The following is a 16,420-nucleotide window of genomic DNA, read 5'->3' on the forward strand; positions in this document are numbered from 1 at the left end:
TAAAAAAAAAAGAATGTTAAATCATGTGGCTTATATTAAGAATACAATATTTGTCTTTAGGCATCTTTCCCCACCAAGAGATTTAGTAAGGATCCCAATTACATGTCTTTATTATTTGAATAGGCCATTTGGGGACAGGGACTCAATTATGTTTACATTATAATTCAATAGAATATTATGATCTATTTATTAACCTAAAAATACTTCTTTGAGCTCTTTCTTCACTTTATATTTTGATCATACACTTTCCTAAGTGACAATAAATCTGAAAATATTTTAGAAATGTATTTTTAAATCCACAAAATAATAAAGTTCTAGCCGGGTATTACCAGGCTTCCTGCCAAGTACAGTAATTGTTACTTGTGGAATTTTCTTAGAATGGCCAAAGCATTTGACTCAATAACTCTAACTCTGGAATGAGAAGCTGGGTGGAGACATTAGTCTGCTGGAAAGTTGGTCGGTTAGTTCAAGCCACATGCTAGAAGGAGAGATTTTTCAGTGGAGTCACTCAGCAGATCCAAGAAACAAGGTATATGTTTTCTCCAAACTGAATATGTAAGTGTTGGGTCCCCTTTTCTCCTAACAGATAGACTCTTTTTTCCTCTCCTTCTTGTTTTTTTGTTGTCATTGTTCTTCATACTATTGGAATAAACTGTTTGTTAAATTATACTATTTGGATATAGAAGTAAAAAGACCATACCCAGGTCATATTAGGAAGATGAGGCCAGTTATTTCAGCACACACATGGACTGGAAGCAACCACAAGGCTATGAGGAGCTGAGCTGATGATGATAGAGACCACAGGGTCGCAGCATCACTGCTTAGTCAGGGACACTGAGCCCGCAGTGCTCAGCCACGGAGTCCAGATCTGGACTTTAATATTCTCCTCTTAGTGAGTTGGAGTTAAAACTGAATTTCTTTGTTGTTCTTTCCCATTTGGTAATGTGTGGAACAAATTCATAAAAATGAAGAATATAAGTGTAAGCAAATAAATTGCAAATGGTATTCCCTAACTGCAGAAGTTAATTTTTTAAAACTTCATTTGTAAACAAGCTGGTTTCTCTCCAAAGTAGAAGTTAATTAAATGTAGAAATCAATTAAAGAAAAATTTAAAATGGTTCTTCACTGCTGCACATTTATTAGGCTCTGAAAGTGATTACACTACCTTTGGTTTCCTTCTCATTTTCATTTCAATTCATTGAACATAGTTGTTCACAATTCATGTTTGCTTTTGAAAGTTAAACCATTAACATAAATGGTTAAAAAGTATAGTTTTTTCTCTTCTTTGATTAGTCCATGCTTTAAAAACACTGAACCATGAGATGTGGTTGTACAGATCTCATCTGAGACCCTGCAGAACTGTGACTTTATTTACAAATGGGCCTGCATGGGGTTTTCAGGGCACACTGGGGCTCTCATCGATTCCATTATTCCCCTGCATGTAAGTCACTTGGATATTCATTATTTTGGAAAATTACTCTACTAATCATGATGTAATTTGCCGCCTTTGTCTTTTATAAATAAAAAGATCTGTACATTTGTCTAAGAAACAGGTGGGGGAAAAAACTACTCAGAGAAGATAATATTCCTCTGTTATGTCTATAGTATCTGAAATATTTCCTTACTCTTTCCACTGATACATAGGAAACTTTACCCCAAACTTCTTTAAATAAACTTAAACATTACTTAAAAAGATATTTATAGAACTTTTTGGTTCACAAATCTCTATAAGTTAATTTGCTTTGCTTAGAACAAGCCCTTGACTAACCACATAGAGAAAGAAGCTCCAGAACTAGTCCAGGCCCAACTCACTGGACATCAGCTGGGACAAGCATTTGCTTAAGCTGATTTTAGACTCAGAATGTCACATATTTACATTTTATAAATATGAGTATCCAAGAACCACATATATTACAAATCTAAGAATAAGTGAGGTCATTTGTTTCAAGCTTGCTAGAATTTTCCTTTGGGATTTTATGGGGGTTTAGACCCCCCTCATATGACCTGAACCACAGAAGTGGGGATATTAAAACCTACACTTCTCAGAGACCACTGATTCTAGGGCTCAAGAATTAGATTCTGCATTCAGATGGTGGTGCACAAAATTTAAAGTTTTCCTTCAGTTTCTGTTGCTTTTGCTCACAGGTATAATTCTTCAGGAATCAGAATTTTCTGCTGCAAATGAGGTTCCAGATCATTTACATTTAGGAGAGCTTGGCGTGACTCATGGTGCAGAACCTAGGAGGTGCTAGATGGCCTTGAGACTAAAGCTATACCTTCCAGACCCTAGACTGCAGCTAAGGTAAGTGCTCCCAGAGCAATAGTTTCAGGGAGTGCTTCCAGATTCCCAATTTTCCTGAATATAGTTTCAGTGGCAGCTCTCTTGGTGGGATAGTGTTCCAGAATTATCTACGCTAATAAAAGAGAAATATGTAAATTAACCATCACTTCATGATATCCACCAGCCAATCAGGAGTGAGTATGCAAATGATCAGGACAAAGATGGAAGCATCCACAGAGCCAGCCAGCGTGAGTGGGAGGCTTAGGTCACCCTTGGCAATGGAGGAAGCCAAGCTTTCCACCTGACCGGGCCAGCTCCGTGGCTGCTGCCCACAGGTCCCTTCTTTAGCCTGGGTGTGTGGGAGGCCGGCCGCTGAAGGAGTGGCCTGTGGGTGGTGGACACAAAGCTGGCCTAGGAGCCCAGGAGGCTTGGGTCGGTATAGCCTGAGCCAGCTGCTAAGGGAGGGGCCTGAAAACGGCCCTCAGCCCCTTACTCAGGCTGACCAGGCCCCCCCAAAAGACCCTAACCCCATTGGGGTGCGGCTGGCCTGCAAGTTGCCTTAGCCCCTTGCCCAGGCCAACACCATCCCCAGTGGGGACCCACAATGGAGGAGTGCCTGGCTTGCAAATCACCACAGGCCCCTTGCCCAGGCCACCCTACCCCCCAAGGAAACCCCTACCCTGATCTGAGACACCCTTCAGGGAAAACCATTCAGCCCCTACTCATGCACCAGGCCTCTCTCTATACTAATAAAAGGGTAATATGCTAATTAGACTGGGAGACCTTCCAGACATTCTTCTGGACAAAGCCGTAGAGGCAGGGCCGAGTTAGGGGGCAAGAGGGGAGAGCAGTTGTGGGTGATCAGGCCAGGATGGGACAGCAGTTGTGGGTGATCAGGCTGGCAGGGGGAGCAGGCTGGCGGGGGGGGGGGGGGAGGGAAGGGAAGGGGAGTGTCAATTGGGGTGAGGAGAAGGCCAGCAGGCAGAATGGTTAGGGGCAATCAGGCAGGCAGGCAGGCAAGTGAACGGATAGGAGCCAGTAGTCCCAGATTGTGAGAGGGATTTCCAACCCCAAGTCAGTTTAGGCCTGATCCCTGTCCGATCCCACAGAGATCGGGCCTAAACTGGCAGTCGAACATCCCTTGATCCCTCGAGGGGTCCCAGATTAGAGAAAGTGCAGGCCTGGCTGAGGAACACCCTCTCCCCTATGCACAAATTTTGTGCAACAGCCCACTAGTTCTGAAATTATTTCAGAAGACTAGTCTAGAGATCAAGCCTCCAAATTTTATTTTTCAAAATATATTTTTATTGATTTCAGAGAGGGAGGGAGGGAGGGGGAGAGAGAGAGAGAGAGAGAGAGAGAGAGAGAGAGAGAGAGAGAGAGAGAAACATCAATGATGGGAGAGAACCATTGATTGGCTGCTTCCTGCATGCCCCCCACTCGGGATCAAGCCTGCAACCCAGGCATGTACCTTTGGCGCGAATTGAAGCTGGGACCCTTCAGTCCTCAGACCGATGCTCTATTCACTGAGCCAAACCAGCTAGAGCCAAGTCTCCATCTTTTTAAATTGTTTTATATGGACCAAATTTCCTGATTTAAATTACTTTCACCTTAAAACTGTAAATCCTGATTGATAATAGTGATTAAGCAGTAGGTTAGGTATTTAACCAAGTTGGATTTGAAGGAAGTGAACATCAACTTACTGTTAAATGATGGTCTAGTTAGAATCTATGGCAGCTGGTGGTGAATGGTTATATCAGTTATTACTTGTATTACCTAGGATGAAGTGCATATAGGAACATGGCTTTAGTAACTGAGTGAGAAGGACCAAGGTAAAGTATGATGGCATGACAGATCGGTGAAATGACTGCTGTGCACTGCACTGGAGAAATTAAAAAGAGAAATAAGAAAAATCCAAGGCTTTAAATTATCCCTGCAATGTGGTTAGAGAACCAGGGAATCTTCTTCTGTGGCTGTTGGTAGCCAAAAATCAATCCCAGAGCCTGGCCCTCTGGCTTGTTAAATTACAACATAGATTGAATTCAAAGACTGGCCAGGTTTCTTATGTGAAAATGCACTGCTTGGGGAGAGTCAGATTCTGAGATGTGGAGAGGTGATCCTTGGGTGGATTTGGAAATTTTTGCTTACCCCCAAACTATACCCATTAACCTCATGAGAGCAGAAGTAGTCTCTTATACCCAGTATTCTAGTCTTTCCTTGCTTTAAAAACTTGTAGTGAGCTTTGCTGATATAGTCACCCTTCTGGGGGATGCCAATTTGCTTCATGTTCCATCCTACTTACAACATTTCTTTTAGACCCATAAGTAAAATCTGATCCCATACACCACAGGAAGCCAATTACAAAGCCACATCAGAAAGGAAAATACTTTTCACTTCAAAATTTTACTAAAAGAAGTAAAGAATTGAAAGAGGGGGGATATCTGTAATACTGTCAATAATAAAAAATACATATTTTTAAAAAGTAAATTATAGAGTATTCTAGGTATCCAGAATAGAAGAGAAAATTTTATGGACTCATGTATGAAGAACCCATATGCTATAAGTAACCTTTTTGTAACTTCTACCTACTTAATTTACAAAGGAATATTTATTGGGATTGCCAGAAGGAAAAGGAATGCTGGGTAGCAGAACAACAACTGTCATGTCGCTAGGATAAGTCGCTAGGATAAGCCATTGCCCCAAGTAGCCTATGTACTGTCAAAATGCCTGAAAAATCTACCACAAGCAAACCATTACTGTTGCTTATACTTGTCCTTTTTTAAAATGGAAAAGACTTTCCACTTAGGGTATTATCCTCATTGTAAAGATGAGAGGTTAAGTAACCTGTCTAGAGTAGTAGAAATGGGACTTGATACAGAGCTGACCTCAAAGCTCCTACTCTTAAAAGAAAAAAAGAGTAAGTAAATGATGCAAATGCTATAAAATAGATTTCCCTTTTATAACCGTCCCTCAGATACCAGTTTACCTGGGGGTCTGTTACCAATTTCTTGTGTATCCCATATATGTATGCATATATGCACGTACAAGTAGGCACAAATAATTTTTAAAAGATAGTATTGAGCCATTATTTTATATTTTTAAAAAATATATTCATTTTACCTCTCTTGGCAACCATTAGATATTAGTACAAGTGGAGTATCCTTATTGGTTTTGCTAATATCTGCACAGTGTTATCTCTCTAGAGTTTTATTTGTGTAACAAGCCTTACTTATAAATCCTTAAATTCTTTCCAAGCTCTTGCTATTATGAAAACTGCAATGAATATTCTTTTATATATACCTTAGCTCATATTCAACAGTGTATGGAGGATATATTCCTAGAAATGGAATTTTTTTAATAAAAGGGTATTAGTGTTTTTGCTCATCACTGTCAAATGGCCATCTGAGGTGAGTATTTCAGTTTGCACTCCCATTAGCTATCTATGAAAGCACCTGAAATATTTCCTTACTCTTTTAACTGACACCTGATGAATGGAGATAGTTCTTTTCATGTAGTTTTAATTTGCATTTCTTTTATTTTGGGTGATTTTGAGCATCTTTTTATTACGTATAAGAGTAATTTATATTTCCAGCCCTGTTAAGTGTTTATATTCATTGTCTCATGAACTGTTAGTCTTTCCAATATGGCTTATGGAGCTAATTAAATGTTCACAGAATAGGTTTTAAAATGTTTTTCTTGTGTGCTGCCAATATTATTTTCATTTGCTTATAGTATCGTTACTCCAGGCAGCATTTTATTTTCCGTTTGTTTATGGTTTTTGCTGTTGTATTTTAAATTTGGTATTCTTTTTTGTTTTAAGTAGTGAGATTGTGATCCCACTTTATTTTCCTTTCCAGATGAGAAAACTTTCCATTGTAACAATTGCAATGTTGCCTTCTTAAGGAGATTCACAAAGACAACATTACAACAGTTCAGTTCTGTCTACCAAGTGTCTCTTAATGCTTTGCAGCCTATTTCCTCAGAGTGGGCCCTTGTTTATTTCTTAATTTATTTTCTTATTTTAATCCTACCTAATAAAAGAGTAACATGCAAATTGACCATCACTCTAACACACAAGATGGCCACTCCCATGTGGACACAAGATGGCCGGCAGGGGAGGGCAGTTGTGGGTGATCAGGCCAGCAGGGGAGACAGTTGGGAGGGGCAAGGCCTGAAAGAAAGGCAGTTGTGGGTGATCAAGACAGCAGGGGAAGGCAGTTGGGAGGGACCAGGCCAGCAGGGGAGGGCAGTTGGGAGGAATAAGGCCTTAAGGGGAGAACAGTTAGGGGTGGCCAGGCCTGTAGGGGAAGGTAGTTGGGGGTGACGAGGCCTACAAGGGAGGGCAGTTGGGGGTGACCAAGCTTGCAGGTGAGGGCAATTGGGAGAGACCAGGACTTCAGGGAAGGACAGTTGGGGCAACCAGGCCTGCAGGGGAGGGCTTTTTGGGGGCGACCAGGCTGGCAGGGGAAGGCAGTTAGGGGCGACCAGGATGGCAAGGGAGGGCAGTTAGGGGTGACTGGGACTGCAGGAGAGGGCAGTTAGGGGCGATCAGACTGGCAGGGGAGCAGTTAGGCATCAATCAGGCCGGCAGGGGAGTGAGAAGTGGGTGACAAGGCTGGTAGGCAGAAGCAGTTAGGGGCAATCAGGCAGGCAGGCAGGTGAGCGGTTGAAAGCCAGCAGTCTTGGATTGTGAGAGGGGTGTCCTACTGCCTATTTGGAATCGGGCCTAAACAGGCAGTTGAACATCTCTCAGATGGAGAGGGTGCAAGCTGGGCTGAGGGACACCTCCCCTCCCCCACTGATGCACGAATTTTGTGCACTGGGCCTCTAGTTGAGATATAATTGGCATGCAACACTGTAAGTTTAAGACTTGTAGTATGTTGATTTGATACATGCTATGCACCTTAAACTTACATAATGCTACATGTCAATTTATATCATGCACAAAATGTGGAACTCAGCTTCAGAGAGGAGTGATTTCCCATGTCACACAGGTAGTGAGTGAGAAAGCAGGGGCAGGAACAAGGCTACCATGCTGAGTGACAGAAAGGGGGATGCTGGAGACAGTGGCTGGGACCTCAGTTGTCAGAGGCCTCTAACATGAGCAGGCTGGGTGGAAAGAGGATGAGCACACAAGAGGAACCCTGCCACTCAGGTGACTTGGAGCCTGGGCTGAGGCCTCCTTGGTACAACCTCAGGAGCAACCTGAGAGAGCTCTGGGCACGTCAGAGCATTAGTGGTCTAAGCAGATGCAAGGGCAGGCTCTCTGCTATGGCTGGGCAACCCCAGTGTAGAAGACAAGCTGGGGTGGGTACAGTAAGACAGAATATGGGGATTCCCTCCCTTAAGGCTCTGGGGTAGCTTATTTGAAGAGAACAGGTGGACTGACTAGTCAGATTGCAAGATCTTACCATTCCCACCAGCGAAGCAGCCTTGCTCCAGCTCCCACTGGGAGCCCGGGTTTCATCCAGGTCCACAACAGGGGAGAGCCATAGCAGAGAGCCTGCCCTTGCATCTGCTTAGACCACTAATGCTCTGACGTGCCCAGAGTTCTCTACATGGACTCCTTCAGACACATGGAGCAGGCTGAGGTCTCACTGCTACCCCCTGATAGAGAGGGTAGGAGCCAGAGGCAGGGTCTAGTCTGAGACCGCTCGGAACCCCCAGAATTCTCTCTTCTGTCCATTCATCTTCTGGGTATTTTCCCCAAGACTCAGCTGGTCTTGAGTGCTCTGGCCAAAGAATGGCTCAGGTATCCAGCGACCCCGTGAAAAAACATTCCTGTTTTGTTTGTTTGTTTTCTAAAATATATTTTTATTGATTTCAGAGAGGAAGAGAGGGAGAGAGAAACACCAATGATGAGAGAGAATCATTGGGGATTGAACCCACAACCTGGTCATGTGCCCTTGACTGGAATGGTATCCTGAGACCCTTCAGTCCGTAGGCCCATGCTTTATCCACTGAGCCAAACCAGCTACTGCTTGTCTGTTGTTTTGACACTGGTGGCTCTCAGATGGCAACTGTTCAAAAGGATTGTATGTACTTCTGAGATTTTAGGTAACTAACCTTCTAAAAATAAGTCCTAGACTTAAAGCATGTTATGTCACCTAGTTTGAACTTGATAAAGTGCATGAAAGCAATTTTAAAAATTGTGTGGTCCTCTGAGTGTAAGTAAAATGAACATATTTTTGAAAGCATCTACTTCAGATTCCTGAAATTTACATTTTATCACAGATAACTAAATATTGTTGTTTCAAAAACTTGATTATTGGATCATTAAGATTTTTATCTAGATTTAAATAAGTAGACAAAATGCTTTCCTATTGATTAGTAACAAGATATCTTAGAAATGTATGTAGCATTGTGTACTAAGCCTAGTAATCCAAGTATATTTTTATAGCAAAAATTCATGGTATTTTCTGGATTCTTATCAAGTGCAATAAAAAGTTAATTTGTTTTGCAACCACTTTCTGTCCCAAACTGAAAATTAGAAAATTAGGAAAGTTGTTATTAACAGGAAATGACATTTGTGTCCCAATTTGGTAAAATAATTTATGCAATTAAGAAGTGAGTCACAGTGGAGACTGCAAGGTTTAGAAGTTAGACACAGCTGGGACCAGTTCTGCTTCTACCACTAATTGCTCTGTGTTTAGTGATAGTTACTTAACATCTGTGAGCCTTCTCAGTCTTTTCTTCTATAAAATGGGGATAATAAAAATTATCTTGGCCCTGGCCAGTGTTTCTCAGCGGTTAGAGCATCTGCTTGCTCATCAAAGGGTCACAGGTTTGATTCCAGGCCCCAGTTGAAGAGCATGCAGGAGATAACCTATGTGTCTCTCTCACATCGATGTTTCTCACTCTCCCTCTCTCTCTCTTTTCCTTCCATCTCCCACTCCCTCTCTTCTACTCTCTAACAATCAATGGAAATAATATCCTCAGGTGAGGATTAACAGAAACAACAACAAAAATTACCTGGGAAGATAGTGGAAATAGTGGAGGCACATAGAAATCAATCAACACTAATGGTAGTGTTTATTATTCTGAATGACATGGAAAATGAATTGTGAGTTAAGAGCAAAATGTAGTTCCTTTTAATAGGAAATAATTAGGTTCCCGACTAAAGCTGATTATAGTTACTGTAATGTAAATTAAACCATAATCTTTTTTGATTACTTTGAAATTGCTTGCTATCTAGTAGGATAGAAATAGTTTGGAATTTGTAGGTGACTTTATAGTAGAAAATCAATGCCTCATGGGTGGAAATACTCTCCCAAAGTTAGAAACATTGTGTGTCCCTGAACAAGCCTTTCAGCCACACTCCGCCACGGTGTTATTATTTCTAAAATACTGGGCATGGGGAGCCATTTCTAGGCTAACATTAAAAGACATAATGGTTTTATTTTGGAAAAATCGATTCATCAATATATTTTTTCTTCATGGCTATAAAAGTATTTAAAATGAACAAAATAAAGTAGTAAAAACTCTTGCTATTTATTTTTTTCTTGGATGATGAAGTGCTCATTCAAGTCCTCTTGGAAAAGATTATTTCATGCTCTGGTCAAGGTGGCCTGTTTTCTTTTTGTGTTGAAGGGCTTTGAAATTAGAAGTGATTTGTATTTTCCCAGGGAGTGTCCACTTTGGAAAGAAAGAAAATTATATGCCTGAAGAATATGGTTGGCCGATTTATTGTTGTTTATGTCTGTGCTAGGCCTGAAAGGAAATACATAGAATTCAAGTTTTTTTCTTCTTCTGGGAAATATAGTGACCCATTTTGTTTGATGATAGAAAAATATTCTTTCTCCTGTTCTAGTGTGTTGAAAAATGAATTCTTTGAGTATGAATTCTTTGATCTTGAATTCTTGGAGCTCACAATTTGAACCAAACCACATATTTATGTAAGAAATGGAGAAAAGAGAACAAATCAAAAATCTTTCCTTACAAGAAGGTTTCAATAAATATGAGTTTCCCCTCTTCTGAACAATTGCTTAAGCACATTTTATTCCTCTCAAGTGTTCATTTTGGGAAATTGTCCACATAAATAAGTTCTCTCTGAAACTTATTTCATATTCATATGGACTGTTCCTGTGGCCTGTATGGAAAAACCAGCATCCGGGCCACTTGGGATAGTACCAGTATATAGTACAAGTTTGTGAGTAAGAATGTGTAACCACGATTATCCTTGGATCAAAGGGAAGTTGCAATGGACACATAAGTAGATTTGTAAAGTGTAGATAGTAGACTCAAAGAGTAATCTTTAAAACCTAATGTTGGCACAAGTATTTCATTCACTTGTGCTAGATGCCCTCTCCTGGTCACCATGAGTACTGTTCAGGAACTCATTCCAGATTCTGCTGTACCAGGAAACTTATGTGCACTTCCTCTGTAAGAAAAGAAACCTGAAGATGAGTGACTTTTAACTTTACAGGAGTTGGCCTCTTATTTTTCTCCATCACCTAGCACTTTTGAGCATCAAGCAGTGTTTGATTAGGCTTGTATAGTGGGATAATACTTTGTTAACTGATGTTCTCTTTTTCTTGTGACTTCACCATCCACCCACTGGGATCCTATGTATGGCCTGTTGGCACATGACAGGAGTGATGTGTGGAAGGGAAGCCAGCCAAGGCTCTGAGCAGTTACATACATCATTTTTTAAATTGATATATGATATCTTCATAAGCCTGTTTAAGAATTGATTGAATTAAGAACTCCTATGTCTCATGATGTCAATAGGAAAACAATTGTTAATCATGGGGCTTAAAGAATCAGAGTTGAGAGAGACTGCAGATGTCCCTGAGTCCAGTTTCTAGTTTAGAATATACTTGAACTTTCAATCTTTTCAGAGAGGATGAGGTAAGTGTGTTTCCCCAGAGAAAGAACAGACTTGCTTACACTTTGTTAAAAAAGCAGTGGTTCCCCAAGTTCTGTCTCCTTTAACTGTGATGCAACCCACGGTATGTGTCGAGTCCATTGGAACATACTGGGTCGTGCAGGTGGGGATTGGGGACAGGGAGAACCAAAGTAAATACTATGCTGCTGCTCTTGTGGGTGCCGAGTCAGGGGCAGTAGGGTCCTGTGCTGCTGATTTGGGAGTCTTGCGTTTGCCGCCAGCGCTCAGGAAAGAGCTGGTTTATTAGTTTGTAAGGAGGGTAAAATCAAATCCTAGACCTGAGAGTTGTTTCCCCATCAAGTTGTAAATATTTTTTCGCTGTACTATTCTACAGTTAATATTTTTACCTTTTTTTGGGGTTAATTAATGTATTTTATTGAACTATCCTGCTTTGGTGATAAGCTCCTTATAGAAATGAATCAATAGAAAAATATTCAATATGAAAATATGTTAATCTTACAAATTATGTATTTCTTGTCAGAAAGCAAATTTTTAATAAGGCACTCTGTACATTGTGCTCTTCCAAACAGGAAAATAGCTAAAATTCAGCATAGATTTTATAACTATCTGTTTCCTGAACTAAGATTTTTAAGTATGTATCTATTCATTTACCACAGATAACCCTAGTGCATAGTATATGGATAGAGGAGGTGCACCCTAGTTCTTGGATAGAGGAGGTGCACAATTAATACTTGTTAAATTAATTAATGAACAGAAATACTCTAAATTTTGTTAAACCCAGAGTTTTACTGTCCCAGAGCAGGAGTAGTAGATAGATATTCCCTAGATTAAAAATGCCATTGCTGAGGTTTGAGTCTAAAAGCAGACTCTTTTGATCCTGTGTGAAATAACAGCACTAAAATCCAGGTGTTAAAACAGAGTTTTAAGAATAAATCTAAACTTCCTTCTAAAAAACAAAACATGAGGGCCTGAGCATGTTTATTGTAAGCCTTAGTAATGAGAGAAATGACAATATGACGTAAGGGAAGACTCCATCCAATAGAAATAAGGAAAGGTTCTTCCAATTGCTGTGGAGCAGAGCCAAGACGGGTGAGATGGACCTGGAGAGCATTATACTGAGTGATATAAGCCAATCTGAGAAAGACAAGTAGGTGCCCCCATCTTACTGATTGCTAAATATTTTGAGCCCTAGCCAGTTTTGCTAAGTGGATAGAATGGTAGCCTGTGGACAGAAAGGTCCCAGGTTTGATTCCAATCAAGGGCACTACTGGTTGCAGGCTTGATCCCTGGCCTTGGTCAGGGTGCATGTGGGAGGCAACCAATCGATTTGTCTCTTTTATATCAATGTTTCTCTCTGTCTCTTTCCCTCCTTTCTGCTTTCTCAAAAAAAAAAAAAAAAAAAAAAAAAAAATCCCCAAGTGAGGATTAACAACAACAACAAAAAAAACATTTTGAAAAACTGCTAAGGTTTAGAAGATGGTATGGGATTGAACCAGGAAGTAGATAAAAGTCGGAACAAACAGTGGAAGGAAAATAAGGGATAGTCCTAGGAAAGCAAGCTGGATATGACTAGAAAGCCTGCCTGAGAGTTCCCAATGGGCATAAACAGACAAAACTTACTCAGAGTGAGAAGACTGGGAGGGAAATAGATTATAAAAACAATAATAAAAAGGTTGAAAAAGATTACATAACGTGCCTGTACTGAACACTGCAAAGCAAGTACATGAAAACTGAGTTGACTTTGTTGATGCTGCTGGTGGGCACTGTAAAAACATTCTATGTGCAGCAGTTTGAGTGTCCTGGGAATATTTTTGCAAGAAACTCCATTGTTATGACAATTTGCCATACTAACCAGTATTTTCCATTCCTCTCTGTAAAGCACATTGATTGGTTCCCACAACTTGGTGCACGTTCCTGGTCATCAGGTTGTTTGTTCTCTAGCCTGCTGAGCTGCTGCCAGGTGAGGCATATGTTCACCTACATAATAGTTGTGCTTGTTCCCAGAGCTGTTTGTGTTTACAACTTTAAATGTGTAAATTATTAATAAATTAATGAAATCTGAGTGAGAAAAGGGAAAATAGTTGTTTCAATGAAAATTGAGATGATAGAAATAAATCCCTAACATTGCTACTGAATTACATGTGGGCAATTAGTGTAAAAAATTGGGAGAGGGGTAAGTTACTTTAATTTAGAAGGATTTTATACTCAGATTGTTTTACTAGTACCTTCAAAATCTCCACCCACCTTAAAGAAATAAAAATTAGAAATTATAGGTAATGCACATTGACAAGGTGTTTTGTTTTTTAAACCGGCATGTATCCAATTATTTGACTACTAGCTTTCCATCAAAAGACTGAGAATAAATGCATATTCATTTCCACAGTGGTAAATAAATGTGTATTTTTTTAAAATATATTTTATTGATTTTGTACAGATAGGAAGGGAGAGAGATAGTTAGAAACATCGATGAGAGAGTCATTGATCAGCTGCCTCTTGCACACCCCCTACTGGGGATATGCCTGCAACTAAGGTACATGCCCTTGACCGGAATCGAACCCGGGACCCTTCAGTCCCCAAGCCGATGTTCTATCCATTGAGCCAAACCGGTTTCGGCTAAATGTGTATTTTTAAGTTGAAATAAAAGTTAAAGGTAAGTATAGTTTTTTATGCATAAGTGTTTAACAGATTTTTTTTGATTAATGACCAACTATAGATCCAGATTACATCAGGATTTCTACTGTATGGAACAATTAGAACCCACTAGAAGTTAAAAGTTACGTATGAATTCTGTTATTTTCATAAATATTCCACATGGAAATATTTGTAAGACTAACAAGATGGAATAATAGATTTGAACAAACTTTGTTTGCCTCTTTCATTTAATACATATTCATCTATGAAGAGGAGTCAGAATAAGACTCTAACTCTCTTGTCATTCCCTATGGGAGAGAAAGTGTGGGGAAAAGGTTAACTGATCCAACAAAGCATCATTGTCTGTGATCTTTATGCCAGGACATTCTTGTTGTGCATAAGGCAGCAGCATCAGTTGCTCAGAGAAGGGTTAGCCCTGGTGCTCTGGGCTCTGAATCCTGGAGATAGGAGGCATCTGCATCACCTAAAGGACCAGGCTCTCCCTGGACAATTGTGCCTGAGGAATAGCTGGTAACATGTAGGAATGTGTAGTGCAGTGAGGGGAGGGCTTGAAAAGTATACACCATGATTCAAATCTATGACAAAATGTAGTTTCTTTGCTCTTTAAGACTGTCATCTTACCTTGGAAACCCTATTCCCACTGATGGCACAAAAAATAATTGCATTTGCCAACTAAAGGCAAGTTATGCTCTTAAGATGGACATTTCTAATTGGGGTTAATTTTCACTTCCAAGATTTTTACTCCCTTTCTTTCTGTCCAAGCTGGCATCTGGATGTAAATAGAAGGGAATGCAACCTGTAGTATTGGCTAAAGGCAGTTTCTTGCTCACCACTTTGCTGAGATTCCCTAATCTTGCCTTGTTCCTGGGACAGCTGTGGAGGTTGCTCAGTTGCAGCTGGCCTTGTCTGATGTAGTGCTGTGGTGTTGTGCTGGCATTTACAAGTCAATGGTCATGGATTTAGCCATTGCTTTTATGTCCAATGACCCCTGTGCCCCAGGCCTCCTTGGTCTGCTGGAACTGCTGGTTCTATGAGTGCCCCACTGGGAAGCTCCAGAGTCTTCTCTGCTTTCTTCACACTTCGCTGCAGGGTACAGTGTTTTGTGAGAAGGCACAAGACTCCTCTCTCAGACGCTGCTATTCTGCTCATATGAGCCCGATTACTCCAACACCAAACTGGATGTGGAGATTTGCTCAGGAATGTAGTCGCCCTGACTGGTTTTGTTGATATAGACCACTAGCTCTAGTGCTCTTGAATCATCCCTTAAACTTGCTTGATATCTGTCCTCTAACCCCAGAGACATTGACCCTGAGAGAGGAGCTAAAATACTTGCATCTGACCACTTGCCCAACTCTCACCGGTCTTGGCTCTGCTCCACAGCAATTGGAAGAACCTTTCCTTATTTCTATTGGATGGAGTCTTCCCTTACGTCGTAGCTTCATTTTTCTCATTATGAAGGTGTACAATAAATATGCTCAGGCCCTCGTGTTTTGTTCTTCAAAGGAAGTTTAGATTTATTCTTAAAACTCTGTTTTAACACCTGGATTTTAGTGCTGTTATTTCACACAGGATCAAAAGAATCTGCTTTTAGACTCAAACCTCAGCAATGGCATTTTTAATCTAAGGAATATCTATCTACTACTCCTGCTCTGGGACAGTAAAACTCTGAGTTTAACATTATTTTCAAGAAAGGGGAAAACTGGGTTTCTGTTAGGGAAAACACTTTAGTATTTCCTCAATCCTCATTAGATGTTAAAAATTATCAGTCATTAGGGAAATGCAAGGAAAACATGCTGAAATCCTACTACACACCTACTAGGGTAGCTAAAATTAAAGGATTAATCCTATCGTATGTTGGCAATATGTGGGGAAACTTTAACTTTTATTGTCTTTATTTTTATTTTTTAAATATATATATATTTTTATTCAGAGAGGAAGGGAAAGGAAGAGAGAGATAAAAATATCAATGATGACCAGCTGCCTTCTGCACACCCCCAACTGGGGATTGAGTCTGCAAACCAGGCATGTACCTGACCAGGAATTGAACTATGACTGCTTGTTTCATAGGCTGATGGTCAACCACTGAGCCATGCCAACTGGGTGAACATGAACTTTTATATATTGCTGTTAGCAATAGAAAATGATATAGCTACTTTAGAAAGCAATTTAGCAGTTAAATACAGACCTACCACATAATCTAGCCTTTCTTGTAGGCATTTACTCAAGAGAAAGAGATGCATATGTCTATACAAGGACTTATAGACAAATGCTTATAATAGTTTCATTTGCAATAGACAGAAACTGGAAACAGCCCACATATCTACCAACAGGTGAATGGATTACCAAAATTTGGTGTATACATACAATGGAATACTCCTCAGCAATGAAAACAACTGAGCTATTGAACACATCAGTATGGGTGATTATCAAAATCATGATGGTGAATGAAAGAAGCCAAACAAAAGAGTATGTACTATATGGTTCCATTTATATAAAATTCTAAAAAATGAAGACTAATATATAGTGTCAGAAGGTTATTAGTGGTTGTCTGGGGATGATGAGTTCAGGTAAGTAGGCAGGAGAGTGGGATACAAAGGGGCAAAAGGAAACATTCAGAGATGATGCACATATTTACTATC

At 40.2% G+C, this 16,420-nt stretch overlaps 1 protein-coding gene across 2 annotated transcripts in view; it reads left to right on the plus strand.

Moving 5' to 3' along the window:
• Positions 1–382: 382 nt before the first annotated feature.
• Positions 383–16,420, plus strand: part of LOC311620805 (zinc finger protein 474-like) — a gene marked incomplete at its 3' end in the record, with an annotated part of 97,057 nt that continues 81,019 nt past the window's right edge. For both annotated transcript variants that reach the window (XR_014794745.1, XM_084880475.1), the window contains exons 1-3: positions 383–529; positions 2,146–2,302; positions 13,009–13,089. The remainder of the gene's footprint in view (positions 530–2,145; positions 2,303–13,008; positions 13,090–16,420) is intronic.

The sequence above is a fragment of the Pipistrellus hanaki genome (assembly GCF_964339955.1).
Source record: "Pipistrellus hanaki genome assembly, chromosome: 4".
Classification (NCBI taxonomy): domain Eukaryota; kingdom Metazoa; phylum Chordata; class Mammalia; order Chiroptera; family Vespertilionidae; genus Pipistrellus; species Pipistrellus hanaki.